Source organism: Thalassophryne amazonica, chromosome 21 (assembly GCF_902500255.1).
Source record: "Thalassophryne amazonica chromosome 21, fThaAma1.1, whole genome shotgun sequence".
Taxonomy (NCBI): Eukaryota; Metazoa; Chordata; class Actinopteri; order Batrachoidiformes; family Batrachoididae; genus Thalassophryne; species Thalassophryne amazonica.
This window is the reverse complement of record NC_047123.1, coordinates 34,324,480-34,347,237: the sequence shown is the minus strand read 5'-3', so window position 1 is coordinate 34,347,237 and position 22,758 is coordinate 34,324,480. Positions and strand designations below refer to the sequence as shown.

Genomic DNA, 22,758 nt, shown 5'->3' with positions numbered 1-22,758 from the left:
ATACGGTACTTCTTCTACTAAGTGCACATAATGAGCCAAATCAGTTGTCTTCCATTGTTCAGTCAGCAGTTGTTGATTAGCTTAGCACACCTGACTGAGCTGATCTTGTCTTAGTAAATCAGGCACAAATAGACAATATGCAGTACTCAGGGTTCCCAGGAGGAGGACTTGGAATTATTGTTCTAAACTTTAACCAGAAAGCAGCACCAGAAATTCTGTGAATTTTTCATATTCAAGTGTTGTTGAACAACATGACCCAAATGCCACATACTTTATAAACTGTGTTATTACTCCAGACATTTGCTTCAGGTTTATTTGTGAAGTAAACTAAAGGTTCTGCTCCGGAAAGGAACTTTTTTGCACCAGTTTCAGTTTTCAGTCAACAGGAAAATAAACCTCTAAAGGCATTGTTTATTCCAAAACAAACCAAATTCGGTTTTGTTTTGAAATCTGCAAACATGGACACATAAATAGACAAATGAATGCAGGGAATCTGTGTTGGCCGCAATAACTCTTTCAGGCCTTCAAATCTAAACAACACAGGTTCGGCCTGAAGGTTCTGCAGCTGTGCCTCCGAGATAAGATGAACTTGTTTTCTTACAGCTCATATTAAATCATCCTCACAGATCACAGGCCAGGTCTTAAACTTTAAAATGGAGTTTTGGCATAATAATAGTTGGCAGCGAACTTGTGGTTAATAAACAGGAAGGAGACAATTGTGAGGTTTCAGACCTCAGACGCTGGCCCACAGGGAGAGGCACTGAAAAGAATTTAAAGAAATCAGTGACAGCGGAAGGTGGAGAAATAATACACAGAGTGCAGTCTGGATGGAACAATTTGATGATGGAAGACTAGCACTGATGTATGGGGCTGAGACATGGGCAGTGAAAGGAGTGCAGGAGAAGTTGGATGACAATGCTGAGATGGATGTGTGAACTTATAAACTTTGACAGAATGAAAAATGATAGAATCAGAGGACCAGCAAAAGGAGAAATATGGAAGAAGGTGCTGGAAAGCAGGTCTAGGTGGTTTGGAAATATGAGAAGACGTGAAAGTGTCGGTGAATGAGTGATGAGAACATAACAGGGAGAAGGTGGTGAATTGACCAAGTGGGAAGCCTGAATGGCCTCAGATGAAGCCCTACCAGAAGAAGAAAAAGTTGCAGTTCCTTTTGTGGCCACTTGAGGCTAGCTCCAAAAGCAAGCAGGTTCCCAAATATGGACTTCATATATGCTGTTCCAGCTGCCTATAGAAAACCTACGGGTGCCATCATGCAGGCTTTGTCCTGTACATACATAGCATATGTTTCAGACCCAAACAGTAAAGTTTTAGAAGACACTGCAGGAGTGGGTGCCCAAACAAAAAGCACAATTTCATGGACATCTGACTTTAAGCATTTTAGCAACTGTCACGTATACTGTTAAGAGAAATTTCACTAAGAGACTTTTCGGTGTGATTGTTGACTGTACTGGTTTTTCATCTTCATTGAAACTTGTAACTAAAATGTAGATGAGCGGTTATTAACTGGCCTTATAGTCATTTATTTCAGGTTTTTGGGCCGGTGGTGACGGGTGATTCTTTTAATAGGATGAACCATATAAAGTGTGCTTGTATCCAGTGGGAATCAGACCCTTGACAGCAGCAGCAGCAGAACAACGATCTTGTGCAGGGACAGAAGTGCATCATCACTGCATCTTCAAGAAGCTTATGTTGTAGAAGCACGACTGTCTTTGTTGTTTTCTTAAATAAGCCAGTCATGCCTATAAAATGGAAGTAGTCAGTATTTTTAATCAGTTTTGCTGACTTTTCTGGTGTTTTAAATGTGCTGTACCTCTGCAGTATACTTTTTTTTCTGACAGTGCATTTTCAAGGCGCTGCCATAGGGCTCCAGGGCCAACAGCTGACCAGCATAACCGTGACCGTGAAACTATTACAACACTCATTCCTCAAGTATTTGTGGAATAAATAAGGTGTCTGGTGTCTTTATTCACGATGCAGATGGATCCAGATAGAGCATGTGCTCAGACGAGTGCCAACCTAACCAATTACGCACATTGAGGGCGGAGTCCTAATTCAATATCCAACTTACACAATTCAAACACACATCAAATCCAATGTGTGAAAAAAAAGCCATAGTGGTGTCATAAGCAGACAAAGCGTGCAGCCTTTATTTCCCATCTGTGAAGCCAAAAGTGAAAATGAAGCGAGCGAAGTTGAACGCGGTACCACAGGGGGCGTCCATTGAGACAGTGAGAGGTGCAGGGGTGAGAACTTCATTGAGCACAGCCATGGGGGGTCAATGTGTGAATGAAGGTTTGCAATTGAGGTGAATTATGAATGAGCAGCACTCTGAGCACTCCTGGAGAGAGCATGCCAGCCTGTCTCCTTCACTCCGTCTCCTCACTTTCCATCCACTTGCTCCCTCTTTCCATCCCTTCAAATCTCCCATTATCCTTTCCTCTCTCTGTTTCAAACTCTCCCCGATGAATTAATCTCCTCATCCCTCTGATTCGTGGTCATCTGCTCGCTTTTCCTCCCCTTCCCGTCTCTGTCTCTCTCGCTCAGTTCCTTCCTCCCCCCTGTCAAACATACAATAATAAACCTGTGCAATCACCCTGACTGGACCGAGCGATGGAGGTGGACGCTGTTGAGCTGGAGAGATGACAGAGCACAACAGCAGAAGATAATAGAAAAGCAAACAGTCATGCACGTGCAAAGGCGGACTCGTGCATTAAGTGAATTGTGCACTCATGCACGCATTTTTCACAGCTGTTCTGCTCGCCACAGAGCTTGTGTGTGTTGGCGTGTGTGTAATCCAATGTGGTCCCCCTCTCTCTCTGTTGCTGTGCGTCTGATCAGATCTGCCTCCCTCAACCTGTTTGCTGTCTATGGTACATGTGCAGCTGCTACTACTGATCGAGCCTCATTCAGCAACAAGCACGAAAATACATTTTCATCCAAATGACAGGGTGCCTAATACTTCTGCACAGCACTGCACCTTTAAAAGGTCTGACAAATTGTTTTGACGCAGAAAATAAGCATGTTTATTGGATTGCATTTTGAAAAGAATGTGAAGATTTTGTCAAATAATAATAATAATAATAAATCAAAGTGGTCACGATATACCATATAAACATGTGCAAGCTCATTCTCAGTCTTAAGTCCAAAATGTCCCACAGAGACAGAGGTGATGCATCCTGAAAAACACAGCGAAGGACCAGAGCAGAACCGTGTTCACACCAAAAGTTCCAGCTGCTAACTTCTGTCAGCATGGCTGCGATCACATTCAGTGGGACTGAAACTAACTACACTTTGCTAGTCTTGTTGTAGTTGGGTCTTCGTTACATTCTTGTTGGAGCATTCATCCACTACCTCATGGACCTGCTTTGGGTCTTGAGTGACAACTAACCACTCACACGGTATCACTGCGGTGACCACAATTACTCAGTGAAGAAGCAGTAAGTCCTACACAGGCTACAACGCCCATCGCGCCGGTGCTTATCCCCAGATACAATCGTGGCAATCCCTCAGTGGTGAGAAATTCCCGGACGAGATATCTACATCCAGTTGGCAATCTAGAGAAGCATCTGCGTGGGTTTGGTTAATGTGGGAATGTCAATGCATGCCAACAAACACACGGTCCTTGACAGATCCTTAGCCTGGTCCGATGGCTGGGAAATCCCAGATGATCAGGGTCTGAGGACCGGCTGCAGCCTTCATCCACCTTCACAGTTGCTGGGTTACAAGTCATCACCTCCTCCGCCTGATCTGCCATTGAGGGCTTCTTGTTTGACCGGAGCCCAAATAGCCATCTCATGTTCAGGGTTCCTGTTGGGCCTTCATGGCTACATAACCATGGTGGACAACACAGTCCTCACAGTATTTCTCCAAAACAAGCAATCCCCTACTTGATCGATTATTTGGGTGTCACGTTGTGTATGAGGGGTTGGATTTTAACACCTAAATGGATAACAGTCTATGAATCCCTGTGGACAGGATGCCAGTCCTTTGCAGGTTACTTTCTCAGGCAAGGCTGGTATCTATTTACACTGGGTAAACTGGGATGATGATGATGATGATGTTGATGAAGTGTCTTGTTTAAGGACAATCTGAACTCAAACCTTGGCCTATATTTTGGTAATGTAACTCCGACAGGATTTCTCAGAACTTAGAGAATAGTTTGAATTTTCCAGACTATGCCAGAATCCAAAATGACCTCAATCTTTGCTAAGTTTTAGTTGGAGGGCGGTACTTCGGCAACCGTCAGTGACCACCCCCCCCACCCCCGCTGCACCCTTGGTACATACACATAGGCAAGAAAGAGAGAGAGGGCAAAGAAGGGGTGAAAGTAACCCTACCTTTGTCAAGGAAGGATTCTTCCTCCCGTGTCCACTTGAGCAGCTGAGAGCGGAACAGGATCCGTCTGTTCCCGAAAAAGTATCCACTCCTTCTGATCCCTTCACTCCAGTTTACAGGCGGTCAACATGCTTACTCACTTCAGCCCCATTTTTTAGCTCGCAGGAACAACAATCCTGAGACGCCAGCGTCGGCAGTGGACACAAACACTTCCAACACCCGCCGTCACTCTTCCCCGAAGTGCACGAGCACGCAGCACATGTCAACACGCACACGCACACCCGCATACAGACATGAAAGAGCAGAAAGTCACCTTAGGATCCTTCTGCGTTCCAGACGAGCCCCTTCTTCACACTCTTCCTCTCCTGTGTCAGACTTCTCTCCTTCCTTCTTCTCTCTCCTTCTCTTAGTCTCAGGACTCGGTCAGTTCCCAACGTTTTTCCCGATCCCCTCCATATCCACCCCGCCAGTCGATCCGACCACCGAACACATATGTACCTACACACACACACGCACGCACGCATTCACACACACACACACACACGCACACAAGCAGCTGCGTTCCTATAGTCTCTCTCTCCTCTCTCTTTCTCTCTCTCTCTCCCTCTCTTTCTCTCTCTCTCTCTCTCCCCCTCTCTTTCTCTCTCTCTTTCTCTCTCTCCCCCCTCTCTTTCTCTCTCTCTCCCTCTCTCTCCTATGTTGGAGAAGAGCTCAGTGTGTGTGTGTGTGTGTGTTTCTTGCCCTGCCAGCAGCATAGGACTTCCCCCGGTGCCTGCCTTGGGTCCTAGTGCTAGCCTCTTCAGTGAAAGAATACCATTGTGTACAGGATGCAGCCAAAGATCGTCTGTGTTTCCGAGAATCACTCAGCTGGCTGATTACAGAAAACTCATCCTTTTGACTGGATGTTAAAGCATCTTTAATTTTTGTCTGGAAGAATACTGAACCATGCACTACAGCCAAATTCACAGTTTTTCTTTTTTTAGGAAGCAAGTAAATAAATAAAGTATTTTGCAAGACAGAACTGTTCCTTGGATTACTTTTATAATATAAATAAAGGACACCCCACATATTGAGTTTGTGGTTTCCTGATCTCAGATTATTTTGAGTCCAGATTTTAAATTCCTGCCAATTTTTCCATTTGGGGGAACCTGAGGAAATCTACATCCAGTTTTCCAGGTCTGACACTTTTCCAACTCCAGTGGCTTTGGCTATGTTCTTGTCCTACCAGTATTTTTTATTTATTTATTTTTTTGGACTGGCAAAGGCCAAATAAGCTTCAAGTTATTTCAGAGTAAAAGTGGGAGACACCATCCTCCATCAACACGGAGTCAATTTTGTCATGTAAATTCATTTTTATTTGTGAACCAGAGGATTATATATATTGCTTATCACAAGACAAAGCAAGGAAGCGGGAATCACCATCGCCAAAGGACTGAAAACGTGAAGGGAACAAAATAGTGAGCAGCCATGGCAACATGCAATCTACACACTCACCATTAGATGACACTAAATCCTACACACTGTGGCTTTAAGAGCAACCTCAAAACATATATTTTCTGCTGTTTAGAATAAGTGTACAGTTTTAATTTATTTTAAATTAACTTGTTGCTTTGTGTGATGTCAATGAGGCTGTTTTTTTTTGTGTGTTACTATGCTTGTTTTACGAGTATTATTAACTTCAATATGTAGAGCACATTGACGTTTGTTACACTGAAAGTACTTAATATGGAAAATTAGTGACTATTTCAGTTTACCTTTATTATTAAAATTATTGCACATGCCTGTCCCTCATTTATCAATATATCTATAACTATGAGCATTTTATTTTGTACCAATCTTATAAACAATGAAAAAGCATGAGATAATTTGTTATAAATGTTCGAAAGCTGTGATTTCTCATTTTTAGTGAGTTTAATACAGCTGCCAGCAAAAAAGCTACTAAAGAAAGTAATACAGGCTGAACATTAAAAGAAATCCTTCATAATATGTGGGCCTGTCTCATTAAAACAAAATATATGCACATTTTAGAAGTATACACATATAAGTATCAACTTTTATTTGATAGACTCCAAACAGAATGTTGTTCGATTTTATGATGTGTTAGCATAAGTTTTGAACGGAATAGTTTCACTCACCCGTGTCCAGGCTGATAAAACGACTGAATGAAATGTTCATACTTCCAGGTAAAATAAATAATACTGCTTAATAAAAGAGAGAAAATAATACTGCCTGAAGTAACACCCACAGGTAAAATGCACAAATGCCAGCAAGTTGTTTTTGTGTGTGTACCCAAGTGGTCGCTATGGCAACAGCAGAGCAGAACTAGGGAAGGAAGTCATGCATGTGTGTAGAAGCCATGACGGAAGGGACGTTTGTTCACATCATAAATCAGATTTCCTCCACATTCAGTCCATGTTAGCAGTTACATTTAATTCTCTCAATCCCCACCATACACACTCTCAAACCTCAAACGTCCCCGCCCACGTTTCCCAAACACACACGCCGCCGTGTGAGTGCTATAAGAGTGAGGTATCATTTTGAACACAGTCGATCTTTGGTCCAGCTCCCTCCTTCCTCATCCACTTCCTCCCGCCCTCTCCCCCTTCCATTCTCCCTCAGAGCGTCATCAGGTTGCCATAGCAATGGCCCGCCTATGGGATCAGATCAGATCATTATGGAGCATGGGATCCAGAAAGTGAAGGACATGGGTTTTTATCCCTCCACACAGGAAGTGGAAGCCCTGATCAGAAAAGCTTGTAATTATGTTTTGAAGACAAAAGTGTGGCTGAAAGGCATAATGGGGGAAAAGTTGGAAAAGCTCAGGAATACAAAATTACTTAATGCAGAGATTATAAGACACATATAAGATAAGATAAGATACATGTAATTAATATGCTATAAATGGTGTTGTGAAATTTAATTTGTTGGAAAAAAATCACGTAAAAGCTTTAACAGGGTCATAATTAATGAAAGACAATAATAATAATCTATTTGTACCAGTGTAAACAGGTCTGCAAGTAAGGACTTTTATTTTGTATTTTTTACTTAACGTCAATTTTAGTCCAAAATTTGTACTGCAGTGTCGATGTGTGGTTTTTTATACATAACTGTGATGTTTTAAATGGCATGTCAGTGAACTTTTTTTTTTTACATTTTGCAGAACTAATAATATGCCAAATAAGACATTTAATTAGGCTTTTCAGCTAATGTTGTCTATTATTATTTTACCCTTGTTGCAGTAAAAATGACACTTGGCAACTACTACAATCCTCATTACCCACGGCACCAGCAAAGTGGGGAATTGTAATCGGTCCCGTGTATGTGTGTGTTTGTCTGTGAACAAGATAACAAAAGAAAAAAATTTTGGTTGCAAAAGGTAGGTGGTTACTTTTGACAGGTGCAAATGGACGGGATGCATTGACTTTTGACAACCTTCACCGTGACCATTGTCCGATCTTTTCCAAATGCTAATCACCGATAGACAATCCCCCAAGGAATATTCCAAACAGGTTTGGGGAGAATTTGTAAACTCATATCTGAGTTATTTTGCACACAGACATACGAGTGATTACAACACGCTGCTGCACTGCTGGCATGCAGGCTCATAAATTGGGAGCCAAACTAACAAAGCAGTGAAACAACACCAGTATTTGTGAACAACATCTCTGTCTGAGGCTGCAAAAACAACAACACAAAGAACAAAACTGAAAGTGGGTTTAAAATGAAAGGTTTAGTCTGAACACACAGTTAGGGAGAAACTGCCTGCACAGCTCATGAATCTGGCGGACGAGGAACTTACGGGCCGATGAAAGCCCACAGTCAGGAAATCCAAATGTACTCTTTATTTATGGGTGGGGAAATCAAAGTGGTAAAAGTGCACTGCTGTGTGCTCAAGTAGAGAGATGGAAGCAGAAAATACACCAAGGAAGCGCGTTTGTTTGATGAAGATCAAAGAGAATTGTTGTGTGTTTACGAGTCCTCGAATGCAGGCAGCATCTCTCTGCCCCGTTATTAGGAGTGTGTGTGTGTGTGTGTGTGTGTGTGTGTGTGTGTGTGTGTGTGTGTGTGTGTGTGTGTGTGTGTGTGTGTGTGTGTGTGTGTGTGTGTGTGTGTGTGTGTGTGTGTGTGTGAGCCCAGAGGGCTGCATTAAGCTGAACTGACAGTGGGGATCTTTAAAACGTCTTCCAAAGTTTGCTATTGAGTGTGATCTTATCTCTGAGCAGAAAAAAACAACAGAGGAGAGGTGCTCAATTCACCCCCCCCCCCCCCACCCCCCCAACAAGAATAACAAAAGAAACAAACAAACCAAAACCTGAGCAGGTTTCACGCCTCAGCTCGCAAACATATGAAGACTTCATGGTCAACAAGTGGCAACAAGTAATTTAATTGGCTTCGTTGTGTATCTGCACAATAAAAGATGGGTCAAATGTCGCGTGAACTTTGAGGTTAATCTGGTACGTTTAAAGTGTGAAAACGATAGTGCACGTAAAATTGACACCCGCTGATGATCAGGATTGTAGGCATGCGTGTAAACTATGATGCACAACGCGCAACTTCACATGCTGCTTCCAGTTGGTGTTGAAGTATTTCCAACACATAAGACCATTCCATTTCCTTTTTTAAAACAAAGCGTAAATTAATCAACATTGAATTGTGAGTGTTTACACTCTTAAGTTTATCTCTTCAAAGGAACAAATAAATACAGCAACCAGTCATTTCAGTCCACATTAAGGCTTTTTATACTTCTACTACTCGGAAATTCTGTGGCCATGCAATCACTTTGACGCAGTTGTGAACCTTTCAAAGTCCTCCATTGCAGTTGCTGTGTGTCGCAATGCAATTCACTAGCAGAACAGTAGGGGGCGTGGTATTTTTCATGAAGACTGATCTACTATCTCATGAAAGTCGTCGATTGTGAAACTGGAAAAGTGAGATTGCAGAAATGATGTAGTTAGTGGACCAATCAGAGCCTGTGTGGTCTCCGTCATCTCGATATGTAGTTAATTTTTAAGAGGTGCACGTCAGGCTACAGCTGGGGTTCGTGGAGACATAGAGGACTCTGTATGGCTACGGAGTCCTGGACACGGAGTAGCATAAATTGGGCTTTAGTGTCATATCCATGCATTGGAATGAGCCCCCTCTTTTAATTCAATTTGATCAAACACCCACCCTATATTACATTTTTTTAAATCAAGGTTGATTAAGCATCCACCCTAAAATAAATCTATTTTGTGAGCATAATACATCATAACAAGCAGCAAATAATGATTTCTCATTCCATTTTTCTAGTCACTTTCATGTGTTACCTATGACGATGTCATCAGTGTGTGCTGGTAGTAGTCACATGATGACATCATTTTTAGAGATTGCAGTACGAGAGTTATGCCCAAGTCGGAATGGATCTGGCACCATGTGGTGCTAGTCAGACTGTGACGGAATGACTAACTGATCAGAACAGATTTAAACAATTTGTCCGGTAATAACTGGCCACACTCGTGCATCTGCCCATCCCCTCTTCAGACAGAATTTTGCGTGGAACGCCCACAGCGTTCCAGCAATTTAAACCCAAAATCTGCTCTCTAGCCTTCAGAAACAGTGAGTTTATCTGGGTCAAAGGTCAAAACAGGTCTTTTTCAGCCATACAACAACAACAACAACAAAAAGTTCGAAAGCTAACTCGACCTCAATGTTACGGACATCTGTGCAATGGAAGTTGCCCATTTTTTTTGTCTGTTACCATGGTTACCTCAGTTGCCAACAAAGCGTCTCAATCGAGCAGACAATCTTTTATCTTGCAAATAATTTGCCATTAAAATTAAGAATCACATCAGGTCCAGGAGTACATGCTCATGGTGCACGTCGCCATATCCACCACCCTTCAGAAACATTTTGGGACTTGGATAGAAACCACCCAGGCAGACAACTAGTCCGACTATACCTCTGGATTGGAGCGTCTAGGATTGCAATCATCCTGGATCAAGAAACTAAGCATATAGCATGTTTACCGGCAAGAAATGATCTATTGCTGGTGAAACACAAACCAAACTTACAGCATGCGTCTGACAGAGTGCTGCAATTTAAACAGCAGTCAAGTGTCTGTTACATCCTAAAACAAATGAACTACAAAGGATGTTCTAATAGGATTATGCTTTTAGAAATTAAAAGCTAACGGTAAGCAGGACAAATGGCCTGAAACGCTGCTGCCGACACACACACAAACACACACACACCACTGCCTACAGACAGGAAGCGGTCTGAGAGCCATTTTTCCATTCATGATCCTTCACTCCTTAAATTGGACTGCTGTGTCTTGGCCTGTCTTCCCAGAGTCTGGAATAAGGGGGCGGGGTTAGTAATGATGGCAGAGGCCAGAAACAAGTTTTACTGGTTGTCAATCAAACTAAGTCTTCATATATTTATATATTTATTTTTTCCCTTTCTCTCAAGTCTGACAAGCAAAAGCTTCTCACTTATTTCTAAGAGGGAAAAGAAGTGAGAGGGAGGTGTAAGAGTCTCCCTCGCTCGCTCGCTCACAGTCTTTGTCTCACATGTCTGACAGACAGCTCGCTGTGGTTTGTCGTCGTAACACTTTTGTGGACTGTGTTTCCAAATCATCCCTTACACTTTTCGTGCAGACAGGCAGACACAAAACATTCCTCAGAAGACAGGCGAAGTTGAGGGAGAGAGAGAGAGAGAGAGAGAAAGAGAGAGAGCTCTCCCTCTTTCCAAAAGCAGTTGAGTTTTCCACACGGATCGATAGTAATCCTAGGTGGGAGCTGTTTATTTTGGAATGTGCATGTGGCCCAGTGGGTGACAAAATCCACAGTCCTACTCATGTGCGTGCAACATTATAAATCTTGTGGCGGCTGGAAGGAGTGCTGACAGGAAAAACTAAAAAAAAAAAAAAACCTTTACACACTCGACCCGGATTGAGTGTGACAAACAATGCCTCCTGTTGGGACACGCTCGCTTTTCCAGTGGGCACAACTCACAGACCTCCAGGCTGGAGGAGGGGACACGGAGTGGCCAAACACTGCTCCCTGCCAAGGTCTCTGTATCCGGCGATGGCAACTCTCAACAGCTGGCTGAACTGCAGCTCAGTGTTTGCAGTTTGCCACCAGCTGTCTTGTCCTGTCAGAAGTACAACTCCTGGCAAAAAAATGTATGGAGTCACCACGCTTGGAGTTTTGTTTCATGTGGCCTGCTGGCTTCTTTTCTTTCTTTTTTTACCCTTACCTTTTGAAACCTCTGAGACAGTTGAGATGCCAGTATATACAAATGGACTGGGGTTCAGGTCCAAGTATGTGCTTCCAGCTACCCGTTTGTGGTCTTGGAAAAGACACTTCATCTTCATCGTCTCAGTCTCCTCAGCTGTAAATAAGTACCAGTCTTGGCTGGTGAAGTCACTTGTAATTATGGACTGATATCCCATTCAGGGGGAGACATGGACTCTCATTTACTTCTCATTACAGTATCCCAGTGAATGATCACGGGCACCAATGGGCCTCGGGGTCAGTATAACACTTTGTGAAACATACCTCCAACACCTGTTCGAAGTGCCAGATGGGACCTTGGCTGTGACTGGCAAGCAAACCTGGGTCGCTGGCGTCACAGTCCAACGTGCAACCCATTTTGCCACCACCTGTAGCTCAATAGGTTAGGCCTTTGGCAATTGCTGAATTAACTGTGTCCTATTTAGGCTTGTAGGGAGGCCGGGGCAGGCAGTCAGGCCATAACCTGGACTACAACCGAAGACTGGAATGTGAGAAGCTGCTGAAGAAACCAAGATCCAGTTTGAAAAGGCTGAGTGACACTTGCAAGATATAACAGATTTTAATGTGCATCAATGTATTTTGGGAGCAAGTGTCCAAATTCATAAGCTGGTTGTTTGGGTGCCAGATTGTCTCAAGTGCATCTCAGGTGATAAATGGTCAAACAAAGAGAATGAAGAAAATGGTTCCCCAGAGACATGTCTGTCTGTGCACATGGAAGTTCCAATTTTAAAGTGCAATCATTTTATGGAAGTAGGGGTGTTGTCCAAGTGGTGAGTGTGCTTGGCTTCAGTGTGGAAGGTTCCCGGTTCAAGCCCCACCCCTACCATGGTTCTCCATGTAATGTGGAGTTGCATCAGGAAGGGCATCTAGAGTAAAACGTGGATCTGCTGCGGCAACCCTGAAGAGACTTACTTGCTTTTGCTTGCAGCTTTTTTGGAAGAAAACAAGAGCTGCAAAATGTCTCATCTTTGTAACCCAAAGTGAAAACCAACCTCAATCATTGCTTGAGCTCCTGAGACTTGACCATGCAGCCTCAACAATAGTTTTGATCAATTATCACCCTGTTTGCACATAAAAAGTAAGAAATTGCTGCAAACAGGCAATTTAGCCTTCATGAAGGATGCTGCAAATGATGCACCTCTGGGTCTTCACCACAACAACATTTTCAAGGTTTGTCTGTCCGCAAACTGTGAGGGCTCGTCTGAACTTGCTGCTGGACATCTGTGGAATTGGTTTGGAGCCATGGGCAGAAAAGTTCCCCTTAGAGACAGGCAGCCAGTCCACCTTCCCCCCTGCCCCCAATCCACATACATACACACAAGCACACACATGCACACACCTGCGCTACGCCTGAGAGCATTGCATTATCCAAGGCAATCTAGCTGCACCCTGAATCCTGCTGCCATTTCTGTGGAGCAAAGTGACAGCAGTAATAATGTATGGAAAAAGAGCATAAAGTTGAAAAATGGTCATTTTAGACAGAAAGTGGCAAACTATGGAAACACAGCTGTAAACACTGAGGAGAAAATTGATTTTGGCGAAAAAAAAAAAAAAAAAATGCATTTAACTAATGTTTTTTTTATCCAAAGGGTGCAGTGGGATTAAAACTGATGTAAGATCTTGATTTTTTTTAATGCTTTTTTTTTTTGGCCAGACAGCATTCAAATACTGTAAATGTCTCACCAAACAAATTACATCATTTAGGGGAAATAATGCAATATAGCAGTTGATCCTGTTTTCATCCCCAAGGCAACAAATCACAAAAACCATTTCAGAGCCATTGCTGTCAAATACTGATGGCAAGTAACTTTCCGTGTAGCTATACAGTGTGTGATGTTGTGGGTAATTGCTGACCATCTACAGGTACAAAGGCTCACTATTAGACTTGCATCGTAACCCAAACCGTATCCCTCATCCAAAACCCAACCATCACCATAAACCCAACCTTAACCTCACCCTGACCTTTAGTAAAGATGCCCCTTGAGGTTATTCAAGCGTTGCCTCCAAAGGTACAACTATTCCAAGCATGCATAGAAGATACACAGTATGAGATGATTTTGAATAGCAGGTTGTTGACTGGTTTATTGATATCAACTTTAAATAAGTTGTATTGGCAGGAATTAGACCATCTTTATCTGATCTGGGTAGGTCAGGTCTGGGAGCATGCATAGGTACTGCGCGTTGCTGCATCCTACATAGTACGGAAATGTCCTTGGCCCAGGAAGGCGCACTTACGAAGACAATCGGTCCATTGCCACCTCCTGAAATAGCCTACACCTGTTGCAGTCAGGTGAAAGGTAAGTATCTTCTTGGCTTTTTCCAGTTACTGGAGTCCTCAAGACTGAAGCAGCTGTGCACTGGACCGTGCCCAGAGAAGTGCCCCAGGTGGCCAAAATGCCATACATAGTTGATGTTCTTTTACCATACAAGTGGTACACCTCATCTGACTCTCCAGAGGTAGCTATTTATTTGAGAAGTCATTCCAACAGCAACCAATGATTCACTAAAAAGACTAAGTACCAAAAACATCCACTTGGCAGCTTAGGTCATTGGTTATCATCTCAGTAAGACAGGAAGCACGAGGACCTAAAAGGCTTGGATCTTCATTATCATGCAAAGATATCGACATCACCAAACATCTCTGGCCAGAGACATCATAAGCTCTTCCCAGGCATCGTTCAATCTCAAAGGCCAATGGCACAGACATGAACGCCACTGCTGAAGTAAGTGAATCTCTCTACAAGTCACTGAAAGCTTGGATTTTTGTCTTGATCTAGAACAATTGCAAAATGTATATCATACTATACATATACTATCATACAATACAGTACTGCCAGATATATATCTGGCAGTATGTTAAATTCAAAACTGGTGTTTTCTCAGAAGCAACCTGACAAGCGTACAATCCCAGAATATGACATTCATCACAGTTTCTGCAGATCTCCTCTCAGCCTTATTCACTGTCAGAGTAAACCCTTGTGTGATACACATGCTCATGTTACTTGGTAACAGTCTGGTTTGACCTGGTAGTGTTGAGTTGGGTGCTTATTCAATTGGGCTGTCTTGACAGTCTATAATGCATGTTCATAAATGCAAAGCACAGGTGGGAAATCTCAGTGGAAACCAGTGCGCTGGGAACAAATGGGCTGGATTAAGTCCCCTGATTGGTCACGGGCATGTTGTGGTTTATACATAAAAATCAACCAACCAGAGTGGCACCTGTCGTGACCTTTAAGACCCACTTCCGACAAGGCAAACTCAGAAGTGAGAGAATTTCTGACAAGGGCGCCAATAGGTGCATGAGAAAACTGCAAGCAAAAGAGACATAACACTGGAAGTGTAGCGGCTGCAGTGTAAGATGAATTAACACCTGTTGTATCCATTGCTGTGTGTGAAGACTCTTCACTGACCAGCGTGCATGTAATATCCAGCTGTTTCAGATGAGTTTTCAAACAGATCTCATCGCTAAGTTTCTGAATGGCTGAAAGGATGTGGTCCACAGACCCACAGCAAGAAGTTGACTGTTCGAAACCGGAGATGCACTATTGTGCACGGTGACACAAATGGATTGAGCGAGCGTTGTTTTTCAGTTGAGGTTAGAATGTGTGTGATGTGTACTTGTAACGTGTATATGCCTCCAGGGACATGTACCCCACAACCCCCCCACCAAAAAAAAAAAAAAAAAAACACACACACACAACTCTTGTCTGTAGGACAGTTTTTTGCTTGTGCATGTTCATGATGTATTGTCAGCAGTCTTCATTTTTGTTTCAACCAATGTTATAGTCTGTTGGGACGTGGCGATGGTGCAGCAGGCATTCATAATGCATGCTCTTTTAGCGACACGTGGGATCTGACCACTCAGTAGTCTGTGTGCAAACAGTAGACATATAGTCAACAACACAGCCAGCTCAATCATCTACCTCATCTCTGTAGTACCGTCTAATCACTTGTAACAACATACCTACTTCCTCAGGAGTCTCTGTACCTCCTCAAATACCCTCACACCATAAGATAAAGACTTTAGAGACTAAGGGATTTGGAGCAAGCTGAGCGTTTGGTCTACAGTCTGTGATGCACAGTGATATAGACCTGGATCACGTAAGAAGTACAGGATCTTGCTAACAGTTACCATCAAACGAGCAGTGGGGCAGACTGTAGCAAAGCTCAGCGTGCTTCTGAGCTGCTTAGAAGGGTTTGTGTTGTTCACAGCAGTGCACTGAGCTACTGTGAAGCAAGAAAGAAAAAATGCACCAATACATTACATGACAATGGAGCGAGAATCACGTGTGAGACTCTACGCAAGATTTTACTGAGACGGATTTTCTGTGAATAACTTGTGGACCGATCTCATGAACATGAAAAGTCGAGTAATGTCGAGTTCAAAATGTTGTTTAATTTATGTACAAAGAAAATTCTGTGTAACTTGTGTAGCGGAAAGGTGAAAATGCTAATCCATCTGTTACTCCCCGTTACATTGGGTTCAGTCAAAGATTCCAGTTCTCTTTGTTACACCCTAATTAGGGGTTGTGTTTCTATAACTTTGAATTCAGCTCAAGTCAAACCTAGTATAGAGGATTCCCTTCACAAAAAGCCTGATTGGACATTGCACCTGTCACTGGCCTGTTCAAAGTTAGACCGGGCTGTTTCATTTAGTTTAGTTTATACAGCATCAGATCACAACAAAGCTGCCTCACGGTTGGGTGTGGAGTAGCGTTGGGACAATATGCAAAATCCTTCCATCATTTTACCAAGTATGAAGTAGTATTGTATTGCACTTTACTCTGTTTCAGCAGGGCATAGATTCTATTTGACGTTTGGTACCAAGTTGTCAGAACACTGTTGATCCACCAAACAAATAAAAATCAAACCCCTTTTGTGGAGTAGAAGTTCTTCCCAGTAAGTCAACGCAAAAAAACCCTTTATTTATTTTTTTTTTAATTATTTTTTAGCTGCCTCTCTTCTTGTGTCATTTCTTACACTCTCCCATCCTTTTCCACATTGCTCTTTCTTTCTCCTCCCTCCCTCACGCCTCGTCCCTCGGTGAGATGAGTCATCAAAGAGAGAAGCACGGAGAGGTGGTGTGTTCGTACTGTATGTGTGTGTATGTTTGTGTGCCTATGTTGTGCCATTCCTCCTGAGGTGCAGTGCCCTTCACACTCCTCAGTTTCACTTTGCTGTTCCTCTGAGGACACACACACACACACACACACACACACACACACACACACACACACACACACACACACACACACACACACACACACACACACACACACACACACACACACACACACACTCCAAATGCACACATCTTTACTCTGTTTTATCTTATATAAATCCACAAAGCTGTGATTCATCAGGAATAATCATCTCCTGTTTAGTGACACAGGCGGTATTTCACTGTTTAACTTTGTTATTGTGTCCACATATTTCATACAGAAAGGATTAGCCACCCACAGGCAGGTTCCTAAATATTTGGACAGTGACATTTTTGTGATTTTGCCTCCGCAAAGTAGCTGAAACGAAACAATCAGGACCTTCACATGGTGTTCTTTCAGCTTGAATTTAAAAGGCGTCATAAAAACATTGCACCACCCACTTAGAAATTACATCAATTTTATACTCATTTCATCAAGTTTAAGAGCGCATAAGTATCTAGACAAACTAAACCTGAATATTATGCATATAAATCATAATTTTTAGAGCCAATTTTATTGAGACAGATCAGGGGATGGATACATGTACATTTCCAATATGCATTTGACTTCATTTACATCAATCATTAAGAAATTCAAACAGGATGGTAGTGCATGGTAAATCTGTCATGAGTCAGCAGTTCTCAAAAACTAACTGTGCAAGAAGGAGACAAGTGAGGGAAGCCACCAAGACACCCATAACAACTCAAGAATTTATAGACTTCTGCAGATGTGCCTGGAAAAGCTGGAGAAGGAACAAGTTTTGCCTGCTAGAGTGTCATGGTGGACTGGACCAGAGAAGGATTTTCACACACAAAAACAGATCAGTGTGGCAAACTATAGCTGAAATTTCATGTCTTCTTTGTGATGCATCAAGCTATATTTCTGAGGTCATTACACTAAACCTGCAGAACACAGTTTTACGTTTGTGCACAGGGTCAAGGAGTCGTCAGTGGGTTTTAGAGCATTTACTCATTATGCACCTATTTTGTGAGTTTCAGCTAAATCTTGAAGCATATAAGTAGTTTATGGTTTGTGTAATTTTATTTATATTTGTTGTTTTGTATGATATGTTGAATTTTAAGCTTTTCTTATGATGTTTAGATTTTATATTCATATTTTTCTTTTAACCTTTTTTTAGATTTTACTAAGAACGTTTATGAGTGAAGGTGGTGTATAAATATTACTATTATCATTATTATTATTACAACCCCTGACAATAATTATGGAATCACCGGCCTCGGAGGATGTTCATTCAGTTGTTTAATTTTGTAGAAAAAAGCAGATCACAGACATGAAAAACTAAACTAAAGTCAAACTAAAACTAAAAACTAAAGTCATTTCAAATGACAACTTTCTGGCTTTAAGAAACACTATAAGAAATCAGGAAAGAAAACTGTGGCAGTCAGTAACGGTTACTTTTTTAGACCAAGCAGAGGGAAAAAAATATGGACTCACTCAATTCTGAGGAATAAATTATGGAATCACCCTGTAAATGTTCATCCCCAAAACTAACACCTGCATCAAATCAGATCTGCTCGTTAGTCTGCATCTAAAAAGGAGTGATCACACCTTGGGGAGCTGTTGCACCAAGTGGACTGACATGAATCATGGCTCCAACACGAGAGATGTCAATTGAAACAAAGGAGAGGATTATCAAACTCTTAAAAGAGGCTAAATCGTCACGCAATGTTGCAAAAGATGTTGGTTGTTCACAGTCAGCTGTGTCTAAACTCTGGACCAAGTACAAACAACATGGGAAGGTTGTTAAAGGCAAACATACTGGTAGACCAAGGAAGACATCAAAGCGTCAAGACAGAAAACTTAAAGCAATATGTCTCAAAAATCGAAAATGCACAACAAAACAAATAAGGAACGAATGGGAGGAAACTGGAGTCAACGTCTGTGACCGAACTGTAAGATACCGCCTAAAGGAAATGGGATTTACATACAGAAAAGCTAAACGGAAGCCATCATTAACACCTAAACAGAAAAAAACAAGGTTACAATCGGCTAAGGAAAAGCAATCGTGGACTGTGGATGACTGGATGAAAGTCATATTCAGTGATGAATCTCGAATCTGCATTGGGCAAGGTGATGACGCTGGAACTTTTGTTTGGTGCCGTTCCAATGAGATTTATAAAGATGACTGCCTGAAGAGAACATGTAAATTTCCACAGTCATTGATGATATGGGGCTGCATGTCAGGTAAAGGCACTGGGGAGATGGCTGTCATTACATCATCAATAAATGCACAAGTTTATGTTGATATTTTGGACACTTTTCTTATCCCATCAATTGAAAGGATGTTTGGGGATGATGAAATCATTTTTCAAGATGATAATGCATCTTGCCATAGAGCAAAAACTGTGAAAACATTCCTTGCAAAAAGACACATAGGGTCAATGTCATGGCCTGCAAATAGTCCGGATCTTAATCCAATTGAAAATCTTTGGTGGAAGTTGAAGAAAATGGTCCATGACAAGGCTCCAAACTGCAAAGCTGATCTGGCAACAGCAATCAGAGAAAGTTGGAGCCAGATTGATGAAGAGTACTGTTTGTCACTCATTAAGTCCATGCCTCAGAGACTGCAAGCTGTTATAAAAGCCAGAGGTGGTGCAACAAAATACTAGTGATGTGTTGGAGCGTTCTTTTGTTTTTCATGATTCCATAATTTTTTCCTCAGAATTGAGTGATTTCATATTTTTTTCCCTCTGCTTGGTCTAAAAAAGTAACCGTTACTGACTGCCACAATTTTTTTTTCCTGATTTTAAAGCCAGAAAGTTGCCATTTGAAATGACTTTAGTTTTGTGTCATGTCTGTGATCTGCTTTTTTCTACAAAATTAAACAACTGAATGAACATCCTCCGAGGCCGGTGATTCCATAATTTTTGCCAGGGGTTGTACAAAACACTTCTGATCTATATAATCATTTCATATTTGCATCTTTAGCCAACTGGGAGGAGTCTTGTGAACGAGATTTTGGGATGTAATGATGTTGCAGTTGGACTTACTTTTTTATTCATTTATTAATTTTTGTGGATTCACTGCTGAATTTAATGATGAAATGTTTATCATATGTGAATGTTACTTGTTTGTGATACTTAAAAGGGACACAAATTTGCATGAACCTAACCTGGCACCTACGGAGCAAACGAGGGTATAAAGAAGTAAAATATGCCCCAATGTTCTCAGAAGGACCCATAAATCTTTGTCGCTGTGCTGCCTGCATGGTGGTCCACATCTGACAGGCCGAGGAAGACAAAATGCATTTGTCCTGTCACACTAGTAAGTGATAAATTAGTACAGGTGATTTTTGAAATGATACGACGTTAATGCATCTATTACGTTCAACTATTCATACACACAAAAAAAGACTTTTTCCTGAGGTGAAGCATGTGTTTGTTTCCAAATCCAACTCAAAGGAAAGTGTGACTGTTGTGGCACAAAGCAGAAAAAAATAATTGATTCCTGTGACCTTTAAAAAATGAGTACTATAATATTTGCTGTATAGTGTACACATTTTATCCCACAGCATGAAAGTGGGATAGAATGAGGAGTGTCATGATTTCTGATGACTTATAAAACCCTCGTGTAATGTCAGGTCTCTTCCACTCTCGAATCGTCAGCGTGTTTTGTGCAGCTGTGGCGACTGGAAGCAAATCAGTCCAAATACTCAATGAAAAGGTGTTTGATGTTACTGGACCACCACACAGCCGTCCACAGAGACACAGAGGTGGACATGTCTCATGTCTCAGCCCTGGCTGGCAGATGTTTCACTTTCGTGTGACCATGTGCGCTCATGTTGATGTGTGGCAAAAAAAAAAAATCCTCAAATTATCACCAAAAACAGTGCGTGTTTGCAGATATTTAGGCGTGAGAACGTCTGAATCCAGGATGCACACACACGAAGAATGGAGCAGCACGCAGCCTCCAGAGTGCTGTATCGCCATTTCCATAAATAGTCTTAAAAGGTGCAGCCAAAACCAGGGAAGGGTGCAAGTGCCTCTTGGCATGCAAGACACAAAGAAAGAAGCTCTTCTCCCTTTCAAGAAAGTGAAAGAGGATGACCCACTTAATCGAACAATTTGGAGCATGTGTGTGTGTGTGTGTGTGTGTAAAAGCCTGCTGGTGATGGAGACAATAAACAAAACCAAGGAGCTTATGGCAGCGCACACACGGTGTGATGTCGTCTAAGAGTTAAGAGGTGTGTGTGTGTGTGAGAGAGAAAGTGTGTGTGTGTGCAGAAGGAAAATGTATTTTAGCTGCATTTAAGAGAAGTCTTCACATGTGGGTCTGAGTTGCTCTCCTGCAATTTCTATTAAAAAATTAGGTCTTAAATCAAATTTTAAAAATCTTAATTTCTTTTTTTTTTAAACTGAGTGATCATCTTTTTATTGTCATGTACTGAACACCACAACAGCTAGAAAAAAAAAAAAAAATCAAGTTTAAACTTCAATATGAACTTTGTAACAGGGTATAATTAGTTTCTTTGAATAAATAGGGGAAATATCTGGTTTGGCATTTTTCTCTAATGTTTGGAGATTTTAAATTAGATTTACCTTTTTAAAAATACATCAAATTTCAATCAAAATTCCAGCGTAAAATTTTTGCATGGTACTCCGGTTCCCTCATTAAATACTTGTGAAAACTGTGAAAATGGCACACACACATATGCAGCTACATTTATCTGTCCACTAGAGGCAGCGTAGCGTCCGAGAGACCAAGCTGAAGACGGTTTCCAGAAAGGGTCGATTAAATCTGAGGATCAACTATAAGAAGTTAATGGAGAATCTTTGGAGATTTTTACAGAGTTCACTCCTTTAGCCATAAAATACAGGCAAAAGTGAGTTTATGAGTTTTGTGGAAGCTGGAAAGTGTGCTCATTGAGAAGCTGCAGGAATGTGCAGTCATGGTTGAGTCACAGTCGGTGGACAAGACGTCTAGAATTCGTCAGTGTTACAATCACACGTTGTCCGTCACCCTGCATGTGTGTTTAATGTGACGAATGGTGATTTCTGGATCAAGATGGATTTCTAAACCTGTTGATCAAATGACATTGTTATTATTGTGATATGCCTGTAGTTATTTTTGGCTTCTGTAATAATAAAATGATCAATTATTGGGCTATTATTGGGTTTTGTTCTTGTTTTTGTCAGTCAGACCTGCAGTTGTTTGGAGTCAGGCAAAGCCGAGCGAGCTTGAAGTCCACTTATAACTCGTCCTGATGCCATGTATTCATTTTTATTATACTTATTTATTTTCTCTGCTCGCTTTCCTTCTCTTCGTTTATACTAGAATTGTTAAACCGATGCAAAGAAATCGCCACTTTCACAGACAAGGTGTCATATTATTGACAGAACTGAACTGGAACGTTCCTCTTTTTTTAATTCTCCTGTACCTCCGTCATTTTCTCCTCCCCCCCCTCTCTCACCAGCTATTCAGATCCACTTTTATCTCATTTTATAAAGCCATGAAACATCCACCAGCAGCATAAATCTCAAATGTGATCGGCGTAATGACCACAAGCTACACTATTCTGATTGACAAATGCCAGACAACAGCGGCCCGATGGGTGTGTGGGACTCCACGCCACACAGGGTCAAGGTTTTGTGGCGTGCAGAGACACATAACAGCCTGTAACGCAAGCGAATATGCTTCAGCCGGCTCGTATGCTGCTCATGCACTCAGAGAAGGAGATGTACAACAAATCTCACCATACAGACAGTTCTGTGTACACGTCCACAGGCACAAGCTGAGAACAACACTAATGGAATTCAATTTTGTTGGTCCTCCAGAGCCCTGATAGGGCTCAACACAAATATCACTCACAGTGCACACAACACAGAGAGCCATTCACTGGAGAAAGGACAGCAAGCGCAGGTCCTTTACACGGCTCATCTGTCTGCACACCAGCGCTCAGAGAGACA

General features: G+C 41.9%; 1 protein-coding gene across 2 annotated transcripts in view; it reads right to left on the bottom strand.

The window, feature by feature from the left end:
• Positions 1-4,980, bottom strand: part of ches1 (checkpoint suppressor 1) — a 74,646-nt gene extending 69,666 nt beyond the window's left edge. The window contains exons 1-2 of one of the 2 annotated variants that reach the window (XM_034162203.1): positions 4,962-4,980; positions 4,670-4,739 (exon numbers count right to left, since the gene is read on the bottom strand). The gene's annotated coding sequence lies outside the window, so the exon portion shown is untranslated. The other variant, XM_034162202.1, reaches the window with a different exon arrangement.
• Between the last annotated feature and the right edge of the window lie 17,778 nt (positions 4,981-22,758).